The sequence below is a fragment of the Gouania willdenowi genome, chromosome 1 (assembly GCF_900634775.1).
Source record: "Gouania willdenowi chromosome 1, fGouWil2.1, whole genome shotgun sequence".
NCBI classification, from domain to species: Eukaryota; Metazoa; Chordata; class Actinopteri; order Blenniiformes; family Gobiesocidae; genus Gouania; species Gouania willdenowi.
The window spans coordinates 23473256-23486739 of record NC_041044.1 but is presented as its reverse complement, the minus strand read 5'-3'; the positions used below and the strand labels follow the sequence as shown (position 1 = coordinate 23486739).

The 13484-nt window shown below is 37.9% G+C and overlaps 1 protein-coding gene across 1 annotated transcript in view; it reads left to right on the top strand.

Annotated features, from left to right (window-relative positions):
- Positions 1 to 13484, top strand: part of acsl1a (acyl-CoA synthetase long chain family member 1a) — a 36175-nt gene that overhangs the window by 177 nt on the left and 22514 nt on the right. The window lies entirely within an intron of this gene.

The window sequence follows — 13484 nt, the reverse complement described above, 5'->3', positions numbered from 1 at the left end:
TTACACTGTTTGTTAGCGGGACAGAGAGGCGCAATAAAGGGTGTTTTTTAATGTTACCCATTGGAGACTCGGACCGAGCCACGTTTCAGGTCTTCCTCACCACATTTAACCCCAGTGTCTCTGTTTATATCATCATGTCCGCCTGACACCGCCTGCTTTCTGCTCCATAGCTAGAGCTGAGTTATGGACACGTAGCATCAGGGATGAACATTCAGAGACAAAAAGAATCACTTTGTTGTCAAACTTTCCTCCTAATGTAACGGACGTCTTCATGTTTGCGTTAGTGCTATGAAAACTGACGCCATTGCTAGCGTCTGAATGAAGATACATGGAGGTGTACAGAACAATGCGGTTCTTTTCCACCGTTACATGTCGTGCCATCCCGCCATAGTATGTGTGACTACTAGTGAGCGTGAGAAAGACCTTCATCATCCTCTTCCTCACTGCTGAGTCACTAGATGATGATCCATTACCAGCAAAAGCTTTACATCGATCAAAATGTAGTTTAAGATCACAACAAAATGCCATTTTTTCTTTGTCTACTATAGTCTTTTTGTTTTTATGTTTTTGTCAGCCTGGTGAACTGATGATTGTAATTACTTGAGGATTTGGAAAGTATTATTGTAATAATCTGCTGGTATGATTTTTAAATGGATCCTAATATTAAAATAATAAAAACACATCGCTGTGTTGCTTGTGCTGAACCCTTCTTCTCAGTTGCCAGGCAACCAGGGGTGATTTCAGGACATTGGTGGTGCTGACGATCAAAGTATAATCCTGGACACAATCATCTCTATTTAGACACACACACACACACACACACACACACACACACAAAATAGTCGTTTTAGGAGTCGCTGCTTTCGTTATTTCTTAGAACAGCATCACAAGCTCCGTTAGATGGATTTCTAAATGCCACCTTCCCCTAAACATGTTAAACTACAAAACTCACTCACACGTGCTGTCCCTTAGAGGTAGAAAAGCCAAAAGTGACACGTATTGTGCGGCTGTTTGTTAAAGGGGACATATCATGCTAAATCCACTTTTTTAGCCCTTAAATGCATTTTGTTGTATATTTAGAGTTAGGGATGTAACGATTAATCGTAAGGCAGTTAAAAATCGATTCATAGGTACCACGGTTCACATCGATGCTCTGAAAATTGAATCGCAGTACTTTTTTTTAACCAGCAGAGGGCGCTATATATTAATCTTTCCAGAAGCGGACGTGACGGCGGAATCTGCTACTATTTTCTTTCTGGCCGCCATTTACTGTTAAACATGCTCATAAATGATTCTTTACTCCTTTAGCACCGAAAGAATATCTGTAATATTACGTGAATATCTGTAAAAGTCACGTTTTTCTATTAGCTCTGTCTGCTAGCATAGCTTCTCTTCTTCACTGGTGGAATAACTGTATGCCAACCGACCACTGGGTTACCAGCGCCCTCTGCTGGTCTAAACAAATATCTGACGTAAATACAGTAAAATGACTGTTTTTTTTTTTTTAAAGTCCAATTGTTAAGGCACAAAATACATTTTCAGTTGCACTTTTAAAAAGAAAAAGAACTATTATGCAGTTTTGAATTGTTTACTATAGAACCAGAATTTAAATTAATAGGTTTCTTCTTCATTTGTATTATTCCTTTATGTATTTCATTCAAGATCTATTTTTAGTTAAATTGCATCATTTTGCATAGTTTATCAAGGGATTCTTTTGACAATGAAAAATAAAAGGAAAATTGTACAGTATTTTCCCCAAAAAAATAAAGGAATATTTTTCAGTCATTTGTCAACATTCCCATTTTGTAAAATAAATTGTGAGAAAATCGTATCGTGAACCCAGTATCGTGAATCGAATCATATCGGGAGTTGAGTGAATCGCTACATCCCTATTTAGAGTGCTTAGAAGTACAGAAAAAATCAAATTAGTCTCCTCAGGTGCTCCGTAGATATCTTTATATTCTGTTTTGCTCATATTTTTCAATCTGTTTCGATTTTTCTATTCTCTATTACGTTTTTTGAACTATTACATCACAGTATTTGCAGCGGAACTGCCAAATTAGTACATCAACTCCAGGTCTAACACTTCGAGCAATCCGCCATTTTTATTTCTCGCTTTTATTTTGTAGTCCAAGCTCAAGGATGCCGAAGTTACGAGAGGATAAGTCAAAATGTTCGGTTGTTGGATGTAGTAACCCACACGCTTCATTACACCGTCTCCCAGCATCAGAACCTTTTCAAAGTGCCTGGTTGAGTTTTATTTTTCACGGAAATGTACCCACATCTGTGGGTAAGGTCATTTTTGTGTGCGCGAAGCACTTCAAGGATGACTGCTTCTGCAACCTCAGCCAATATAAAGAAAGATTTGCCGAAAGACTTTGTCTGATTGAGGGTTCAATTCCTTCTATCTTTGGAGACGACGAACAGAGCACTTCGGTAAGCTGTAAATAACGCTAAAAAGTGTGATGATAAGACGTCCCTGTCATTGTTTTGTTAGCAGTAGCAGTTGCACCGTCTTCATATGTTAGCGCTGTGTGCTCCTTTTAGATCCTTGATGATATGGCCTACGTGATTTAATTTAAGTCTAAAGTTTTCATTAGTCATTTCATTTTGCCGTTTTTGTCTTTGAAAAGACTGTATTAAAATGCATTTCGTGACGTTAGCTTGGCGCTAGCATTAGCTCGGTGCTTGTGTTAGATCACTTGTTAGGGTTCTGCAGGTTCATCATCTTCATTTTCATCTCGCTCCGCTGGGTCCGACTCTGGCTCGAACATGTAAGGCTGGATGGACAAGTCTTCTGTTGTTGACATTTTGTAAATAACCTCTGAATAAAAAGTTCCGCTTTATATAGACCACAACTGTATGATTTATATCTAAAAAGGAAGGATTTAAAACCATGATATGTCCCCTTTAATAAATCTGCCCGTGTGGCATTTTTCATCAGCAAATTTAACCCATAATTGTCATTCTGGTCAGACTTTATTGAGTGATAAATATCAAGATTAATATTGTATATCACCATTCTGAGGAAAAATATTGAGATATGAGATTTGGTCCATATCGCCCAGCCCTAATCCAGCTACTACAAAGTGACACGATAATGTTATGTCTACTTGGTTGTCCAGTTTCCAGTTAAATTGCTTGGATGTTTTGTTTTGGCACTTGAGGTGGTGGTAAAACTGCCGGTGTAGGAGAACCTGAAGAATGAGTGGTTGTAGGCTAAACAGAGCGTCAAAGCAGGGATGTAGGATACTCTAAGGTAGTGGCAGGAGGACATCAGGTATGATTTCATGACAGCTGAAAAGACTCAAATTACGTTTTGATGTAATAAGAGACCCCAAAGCTTGTTTTATGTAAATATTTGTTTTCATTGTCAGTAGCTGATGTTAGGATTGTCCTCCTCTGGTTGGCAGGTTTCAGGCAGGAGCATGATGATGTTGTCCAGTTTAATATGCACAACTTCTATTTCTCATATGCTTTATGCTATTAGCTTGTAAAACATTGTTAACAATTCAGTTACATTGAGGTGAGAGCTTCTTAATAAAATTGGACAAGGGATCATATGGCCAGGGCATGAGGTAGATATTAGAACCTCTATTTTCTTTGTTTATTATCCCCCGCCACAAAGTGTGGAAGGGGGATATAGGTTTGAGCTCCATCCGTCCATCTGAGTTAAAGGGGACAGCTTTTCTCAGAAACCGTTTAAGATACGATAACCAAATTTGATGTGTGGCTTCAGGGCTTGATGGCGTTCGAAAATGAGAAGCACGCAATTATTTTTTTCCGCGTTATTGCTCTTTTTCAATATTTTTTTTTTACTCTGTTCAAGGTATCTTCTAAAGGGACAGCTTCTTTTAGAAATCCTTTAAGATACGATAACCAAATTTGATGTGTGGCTTCAGGGCTTGATGGCGTTCGAAAATGAGAAGCGCGCAACAATTTTTTTCCGCGTTATTGCCCTTTTTCAATTTTTTTTTTACTCTGTTCAAGGTATCTTCAAAGGGGACAGCTTTTCTTAGAAATCCTTTAAGATAGGATAACCAAATTTGATGTGTGGCTTCATGGTATCAATACCTTGATGGAGTTCGAAAATGAGAAGCTCGCAATTATTTTTTCGGAGTTATTGCCGTGGTTCCATTTTTTTTATACTGATCGAGGTATCTTCAAAGGCGACAGCTTTTCTTAGAAACCGTTAAAGATAGTTAGTAATTTTATATTCTGTGATTTTTTTTTTTATGTTTACATCTAAGTTCTTAGATTTAGGACATTTAGCAAAAGGTTGTGAGTTATAATGACAACCAATGTGGCGGGGGATGTTGATAACTGTCTTCTTGTTTTTTTAACCTTCATTTTTTAAAGTTATCCCTTCGGGACAACAAGGTCTCATTTTCACAAGTGACCTGTTTTAAGTCGCTTAAAATTGACTTTGATAGACAAAGAGACACTGTTGTTATTCACCTGTTGGTTATGAAGACCACAGATGGTATGACACATTGGACAAACTTCCGCTGACAGGAATGTGAGGAATGTAGCTCCAAAAAGTAGCTGTTTTCCCATTTCCCTCCCTTTAATACTCTCTTTAAACAAAATGTTTAGTGTTCTGTTTTGACCAACACAGCAGTGCACTTAGACAAACTATGAATGTTAACAGGAAAGTGACTGTGCCGATGCTATCATGTGTTTTTGCCCCTAAAACATGGACACAAGGGAGTGTTTGTGATGTTTTGTGTTTTTTCTTATCACATCCAGGAACAAAAAAATGCTGCAGAGTCATTACTTTTAATGTGATCTTTGAATACCACCATCAACCTTTCTGTCTGTTTTGGGGCTGATTGAGACATGAGCCAAGTAATGTTGACACAACAATCAGCAGTGACCTGTGGCCTCTTGCACAGTTTAGCCTGGAGCTGATACAGAAAGCTATCCAATTCATTTCTAAGGTGTTTGGTAAACTGAGAGCAACAATTGTGGAATTGCATCCCACAAAACCAAAAGATAAATAACCTTTTGATTAGTTTTTTTCTCAGCACAAAGGATTATTTCCTCAAATCTTGATGATTCCACTTCTTTCTCATACATGGTCAAACTTCTTACCTCTTACAATTACACCAGAGAAACTGTCATTTGATGGACTTAAGAATAAGGCGAGTTCAGTTTGTGCTCTGAGAGGCTGTACATTGCAGAGAGGAGTATACGAGAGAGGCAGATAGGTTGGTAAGGTATAGGAAAAATAGGGACTAGTGTTGTCAAAAAAGTTGATACTGAATAAAGTATTGATACAAAATGTATCAATTGAAGGTCAATTGAATGATACAGGACACTGTCAACAATGAAAAATATGTGCTTTCATTCTAAAAGACTTTGTATTACGCTCTAACAAAGACGGACATGGTAGGCTATGGCATTTTGGTAAATGTATAAATGAATTAATTTGATATTTTGTTAAAGAAACAAGTTTTATTGTTCATTTGATTTTATCACACACACACAGTATTTATAATAGAAATATACTAAATGAGTTAAAATTTAAAAAAAAACTAAACAATATTATTTATATTATTTAATAATTTTATTAATAATAATATACTTATGTATTATATAAACAGATATAAAATCATATAATGTAAAAATACATTATATAAAACAAAATTTTACAGAATAAAGTTCAACTGTATAATCATATTTTATGTTTTAGTTTTTTTTTAAACACTTTTATCCCAATATGCAAATTTGTTTATTTTTTGTTTGATTTGTATTCAATACACTTACTGCAGAATTACTGCATATTGTTAACTGCACTTTTTATTTGAAAAACAAAATGTGAAAAATAATAATAGATTTTGTTGTTCATCTGATTCCCATTAAAAACACTGCATTTGTGTTTATTTGATTCAAATTTAAGCCACTTTGATCAGAATAACTATATTGTTAATATAGGTATCAAAGTTTTATATTTTTTTAACAAACATTTTCAGTTGGTGGTGTGTTTTTTTTTTTTCAATGAAAAGATGTACCTTGGTTAAAAAAAGTTGAAAAAACTGCAATACATCACTAATTCCTAAACATGCAGAAAGAACTAATGTTTAACAAAAACAAAACATGTTTAGCCAAGTGTGATTTTAACTTTTGTTTTCCATATCAATCATGTATATCTCTGTTAGCATGTAGAGTACAAATACACCTCTTTGGTGATGACATGGGAAGTTGATGTGGAACTATTGTCGCTGTCTCTTCCACCTTTTTACTTGTCCCGCGAGTTCCAACAGCTGTTTTTTACAATTGTATATGTTCATCCCCGCGCAGATGCTGCTGCTGCTGCTGCTGCACAGCTGATTGGTGACGTCACGCATAAGCTTGACAGAAGTTGTCCTGACGCCTCCAAGTTTATTTTAGGGGACTTAAATCATTGTCGCCTTGGTGACTCTCTTAAAACGTAAGAACAGTATGTTTCATGCAGCACAACCCAGAGGAATACGATCCTAGACTTGTGCTATGGTACTGTGAGTGGGGCGTACTAGTCATTGCCTCTTCCTCCTCTGGGATCTGGGATCTTTGTATCACATCTGTGTGTACCTGATGCCGCAGTACATTCCTGTTTTCCGGTGTCTGCTGCGTGAGGAAAGAACTGAAGTGCTGTTCAGAGGACAGCATTTCTACTCTTTAAGTCTCATTTGAATACACAAACTGGGACTGCTTCTTTAATGCTTGTGGTGACAATATTAACCAATTGTGTGACACTATCTCATCATATGTAACTTTCTGCGTTATAATGCCATTGTCCTGACAAAAAAGGTGATTATTTATCAAAATAATAAACCTTGGGTAAACAAAGAGCTTAAATCAACTATAAATAAAAAGAAAGTGGCATAATGCATTGGTGACCAGAGAAAAAGAGACGAAGAAGAAGTAAAAAATGAAATAGGGAAGGCCAGATGAAAATATAAAGAAAAGGTTAAAGCCCAGTTCAGCAGTGGTGACATTAGAGCAGAACATGGCCTCTGCCAGTCACCAAGAGGAGGACAGGAAACCTGTGGTTAATGTAGAAAGGGTGCCTGAGTTTGACTTGCCAAATGCTTTTAATTCCTTTTTTCCCTTGTTTTGAAAGGACTGATGTTTTAGGAAATGTGTTCGATTGCAGGAATTCACTTAACCCCTCAAAGGAAATTGTGATTTCACAAAACCAGGTTGAGGCTTTATTTAAGAAAATAAGGGTGGGGAGAGCGGGCGCACCTTACATCACTGTGTCACTCAGCTCAGCGCTGTGTTTTGTACATTGTTTCAAAAATATGTTGATCTCTGTCAGATTACGACCCCGTGGAAGACTTCTACAGTTATACCTCTTCCCAAAATGAAAAGCTCAAAGGAACTGAGCGATTCTAGACCTGTGGCTTTGACCTTGCTTGTTGTGAAATGTTTTGAACAGATTCTGTTTTTAACTGAAGGAAAACTGGATCCATTGCAATTTCCATACCAACCAAAGAAAGGTGTGGATGATGCAAAACTTTTTTTTTTAATGTCATATACAATCATCTTGAAAAGGCTGGGGCCCATGTGAGACTTTTATTTGCAGACTTTTTATCTGCTTTTAATAAAATGCAGCCCTACATCCTTATACAAAGACTGGCTTCTGACTTTAACCTCGCCGATCAACTTCTTTTATTGATCTTAATCTTTCTTACTGATTGGGTTCAGCGTGTTCTTGTAAATGGAAAAATGTCTCCTCCCTCCAGCTTGAACACTGGATCACATCAGGGATGTGTTTTGTCACCTCTTCTTTTTAACCTCTACACGGACAGCTGTAGATCTTCAGAGGAGAACAGATTTTTGATTAAGTTCTCCTACAACACAGTTTTGGTGTTGCTGCTTTCAGGATCAGAGGTGAGCCATGGCCCTGCGCTGGCACGATTTGTCACTTGGTGTGAGGATCACTACCTGGATCTGATCGTCGCTAAAACCAAGGATATGGCCAGTGATTTTAGATGTGTTGTCCCAAACACTGTTCGTGTCATTCAGGGTGAGAATGTTGAGATTGTTGATGGCTATAAATATCTCAGAATAAAAATCGACAGCAAATTGAAGTTTGACCTGAACACTGATTTGATTGTAAAACGAGGGCAGCAAAGAATATATCTGCTGAGGAAATTTAACTCTTTCAACATAAACAAAATGATTCTTAATAACTTATATTGTTCTTTTATTGAAAGCCTCCTCACTTTTTCTTTTATTTGTTGGTTCCAAGGCTTGTCAGTGAAGGACAAAAATAAGCTCCAGCGCATTGTTAAAACATGCTCCAAAATCACTGGGGTCCGAATGAGGGACCTCCATTTTTTGTGGGAGGAGCAGGAGCTGAAAAAAGCCAAATGCATCCCCGCTCAGCCCCAACATTCTCTGTTTTCGGAGTTTGTCGTGTGACTGTGAATGTAATGTAATGACCACCGTGTGTGTTGTGACTGCTCTGAGAATTGCTACAAATTAATTGCCCTATGGTATCAATAAAGTTTTCTGAATCTGAAGACAGATGGGGTCGCACCATCTCTAAGCCTAACAATCTGACCCATCCTGTCCAAATGCTCACTACAGGGCACTGATGATGAATTAGTAGCAACAAAACCCTCCCGTCTTAAAAAAACTTCCCATTGTCTCCTCAAGCCTGTATCACTGGGAAACCATCAAAATAAGAAGAATAAAACAGCAAGAGACAATGAGAGAGAGTACCAGTTCCTGCTCTTATACACGTAAATAACGTTAGTTACGATGACATAATATTATAAATAGTAAATAAACCAATAGTATTGTTCAATCTTACTTGTGAAAGGAAATCTCACGGGAACTGGTTTGAATACTGCACCGGTTATTGCAACCAAAAACTGTACAAAACGTAGAGTGAGGAGACCTGTCCAATATGGCGGCGACATTTCATGCATTCCAGCACGTCATGAGACATTTACATATATAATGTCTATAGAACACACTACCCCATCATAAGAACACTAGCTGATGTCGGCACAGCTGCAGCATGGCTAGTGCTGCTGCTGGGGGGCCTGCGCGACAGATCAGTTGGTTTGTAAAAAAAAAAAAAAGAATAATTGTTAAAAAATTTGGAAATGCTTTGGCTTCAGAGTGTCACTGTGTGCGAGGGAATGAGTGTGTGCGCTGTAGAGATCCAGAGGTGTCTGCAGGTCGATAACCTTATAAACAGGACCCAAAACAACTCGTTACCGTCACACTGCACATTTATTGCATGCAGGGGAAGCTTAAACACTGCTTATGTCGTTTCATGGTAACAGAAAAGTAACATTAAACTTTGTCCATGCACTCAGTACAAATCAGGAAGAAGGCAGGTCTGACTGAACCCTGACCTTACGTTACCATGGGGCTCTTAAAGGGACACTCCTCAGAAGGCCATCATTATAGCGCATGTGTGCTCGTGTTAATAGTGGCAACTGTTTATATATTCTGTATCTGATAAATTCACAATTGTCACTAACAATAAATAAATAATTGATAGTTAATTATAATAATAAAAAAAATGTACAGCACTTTGGTCAACTGAAGTTGTTTTTAAAATGTGCACAAATGCACATAATTAGTTTTATACATATTGATATTGTTCTCTACACTTATGTTAATAAAGGTCTCTGTGTGACATTTGGCATGTGGCTTTAACTGACTTACCTTATTTTATAATAGTTAGGGGTAACCCCAATTACATCACAGAGAAAACATCAATATATATCGAGTAATGCCATTCTAGTTTGATTGTATGCGGCAAAGCTTCATCTCAAGGCAAGGGCAAGATATCGAGATATACATCGAATATCGTGATATAACTTATATATATCAAGATATTAGAAAAAGCCCATCACGCTTAGCCCTACCGTGGTATCGAAAATGGTTTCAAGTATCAAGTTTTTTTTCTGAGTATTGATATCAAGTTTGAAATTCTAGTATCGTGACAACCCTAGTAGGGACCCTTAAAACTATTATTTTAACACAAAATAAGCTGTAAAATAAAAGCTATTTCCTGTAAACAATAATGTTTTTTTCTATTTAGTGTATGAGAAAATCTCTATATATTGCTATATTGCCCAGCTCTAGGCAAGAGTACTTAGGAGAAGTGTTTTTTAACCTGAAAAAAAGCCTTTTTTTTGTGCTGAGGTCATGAGGAATGATGATTTTACCCACATGGTAGCTTGTTCTTCCTGTCACAGACATCACATGCAACAGGCCACATTTTAGTGGTCAAGTACTACATTCACTTCTGTTCTGTGAAGCAATGCCTTCTGTGTTGTTGATTTGTGCATTCGTTTCATTGGTTTCACTTGGAATCGGTGTTTAATGCTGAAAAATATACAGATATTTTAAAGTTTTGATTAAACAAACAGCTATTTTTAGTTGAATTTGCTTACTATTTCTTTTAGATTTTTATCAGAATATCAGATCAACCTTTGAACTGCTCTGTGAAGGCTTCGTGTTCCAATGCAGTACAGAAGAGTAGATGCCCTTTGTCCCAATTCCCATCCTCCACCCGTGGCTGGTAAATTGTTCCGTGGTGTGCCCATGTGACCAGCAGTGTGCAGTTTCAGTGGCGTGGTCGGGACCTGCCATTCTGAGCGTGGTTGTCTCATGCAAGGTCAGGCGTTGCGTCCTGAATAGTAGGCGTTTACTGTGGCTGTTGGTGGATGAGCCTGATGGTTGGACCATTGCTTCAATCACAGTGAAGCATCATGATCGGAAATCACCCCATTTCTCAGCAAATTAAGCACAAGCACTCTTTGTAATTTCAGCCTCATTCTTCGATCACATCAAGAAAAACCGGTTTCATATTCCTCGGGGCGTCCCAGTGCTATATGATACATTGCCATTCCATGTAAAGGCCGTCACACAGGATCATATTGATGCTTTTGTTTGAATTTCTTTCATCAGCTGTGCTATTTGTGAAAGTAATAATTTATTAATTCATTTTGAGTAGCTGACTAAATCAAAATAGTGCAGAAGTAAATGGATTAGTCATTGTCTAACAACGTGGCAAGTCATTATCAGGGTTCAGCATGTGTCTGTGTTTAGTTTTTTTCTATGGCATGCTGGAGACAAGTTTGAACTAGTTCTGTTGTGGAACAGTTAAATCGCACGTGCAACAACTCGCATCTGAAGGTATTTGAGGTTACAAAATAATGTCGTCCTCGTTACTGAGCAGAGCATGTGTTTGGCGGAATGGGGGTCACCTACAAATATAGAGATGAAGACAGCGTTAAGGTTGCCTTTAAATTGTATTTTCATTTTAATACCAGTTCTGAAATATATGAAACATGAATGTCTCAGGTCTGGAATATCAAATATGGCATGTCTTTGAATGGGCTCGTTGAATGTACTTCTTTTTTAGCGAACCGTTATCTCTGTTTGGGTCTGTTTGGGCGTCTATTATGGCTGGGCGGCAATACCGGTTCATACTGAATACCGGAATATATCTTTGTTATGATATGAATTTTTATTATTTTTGTGTTTGATTACACAACTTTTGGAACTTTACGCTGCGCCACGTTTCAAACCAGACCCTTCTAAATAGGAACGTAAACAATAGCGCTCTGGTGTTAGTTTCGTTGTAAATCATACGTGTAAATGGATATGAAAGACACAATTGAAAGCTGTGAAGCTGCATTTGCTTGCGTGCGCATGCCTCTGCTACAGGAGAACAACATGTCGGCAATTTGGCAGTAATACACAAAAGAGCATAGGATCGCAATTTGTAAATCCTATAACGCGGAAAGGAGTCCGGGTGGAGCTGCAAACAGAATGCAACCTTTTTCACCATAATAAACCACCACACCACTGAGTATGCAGCATTTAAAGCTAGAAATCAAGCTAATGCTAAAGCCAAGCTAGCACGGCAAAGAGCCATTGGGCTGCTGCTGCAAACTTGTATTACTACTAGTGTGGAATTATTCTACAATATTCACTCATCATGACAGTAAAATAGACCATCCTAAGTCAACCTACTGCAATAATTCATCTCTCAACCAGTAGAAAACGCTGTGAACACCTGTTTATGCATGAAAAAAAATTAATCATGAAATGGTTAGAATTTTGAAAAATACCTTGATTTGCATTTTTGGTCATACCGCCCAGCCCTAGCGTTCATGCTTGAAAGAAATAAAGGAACACACTAAGAATGAAATATATAGGTAAACAAGGTAAAAAGAAGAAGAAAAAAAGGCCAGCTTGAGCTGCTACTGCTGCGGCTATTCGGTGAATCGCTTCAATAGTTTGTTGTTTGTTTTAATATGTTGAATATATCCATCCACTGCATAATGTAACCCCTTTTGCCTGGATCTGGAGGATATTGTGCAGGTATTGCTCCAAAAAGAGTCACTAAAGTGCACTGGCAGATCATTCCAGAGCAATTCAGGAAAATGTCTGACAGCCCAAAAGTAAAGAAGGGGGCGGGGCTTTTGCGAAAGGTCAATTGAGAAGTAATTTCCCGCCTTAGGATTATCATCCTGAACATCTTTCCCTCTTTTTATTTGATGACAGTTCTGTTGGATCCGTACATGCAATTTAATCACTTGCTCTTAAAACCCTGTTTATTTAGCTCTGTTTCAGATGTTCATAATAAACTGTATTCTACATTAGACAGATGCCTCAGTAGCTGAAAAAAAGATGCTTTTACGAGTGAAAAGATCCAAGCTCATTTCATATTGCATGTTAAATATTTTCATTTGACACGTAGGCAGCAGACCAGCAGCTCAGTGGTAGATGTCACTTTACTGTGAGACTTTGGAGGAATTGAAAAGCTTTAGAAGAACTCAGCTGAGATTTGTGCCTTGGTTGATTGCTAGCTGTTGAGCGCAGACTCCAGCAGGAAACGGTACAGTTGTAATCAGCCTGTTGCCAGCTCCTCTTCAGATATCTGCTGTGTCAAGCAAACCTGCTGGCCTCTCTGCTTTTTCCACTGTCTTGTGTTTGTGTGCCGGCCAGTGGGGTGACTGACAAGCCAGTGCTGCCATTGGCTCGTCATCGTAACAGGCCAAGTACGGAGAGAGGAGGTGGGTGAGAGGGGTGTGACGTACAAAAACCTTTCGCCTCTAACAACTCGAGGCCAAGCATGACACCAATGGCATGTGCCTGCTACTGTCTGTCTGAATGAATGTGTTCACACTGTATGGGACACTAAAGCTTTTTTTCAGTTTTATGTAATTCAACAAAAACCTTTCATGGAATGTCTTCATGTATTGTGTAGAATTTTATTGTGACACTTGTTTAAAAACGTATGGAATCAGCAACATTTTTAGATTTGGTATTAAATTGTATTTTTTGTTCTTTTTGGGTTGCTTTTTTTTTTTTTAAATGCAGGCCCTTCTCGAAATTAATAATTTGATGATAAGGTACCTTTTTCTCTGTTTAAAGGATTAGCCTTCTTCCTTATTCCTGAAATTTTTTTTTTTCGATATTTATCTCACATGTTCTGAATTATCAAATCAATTCTA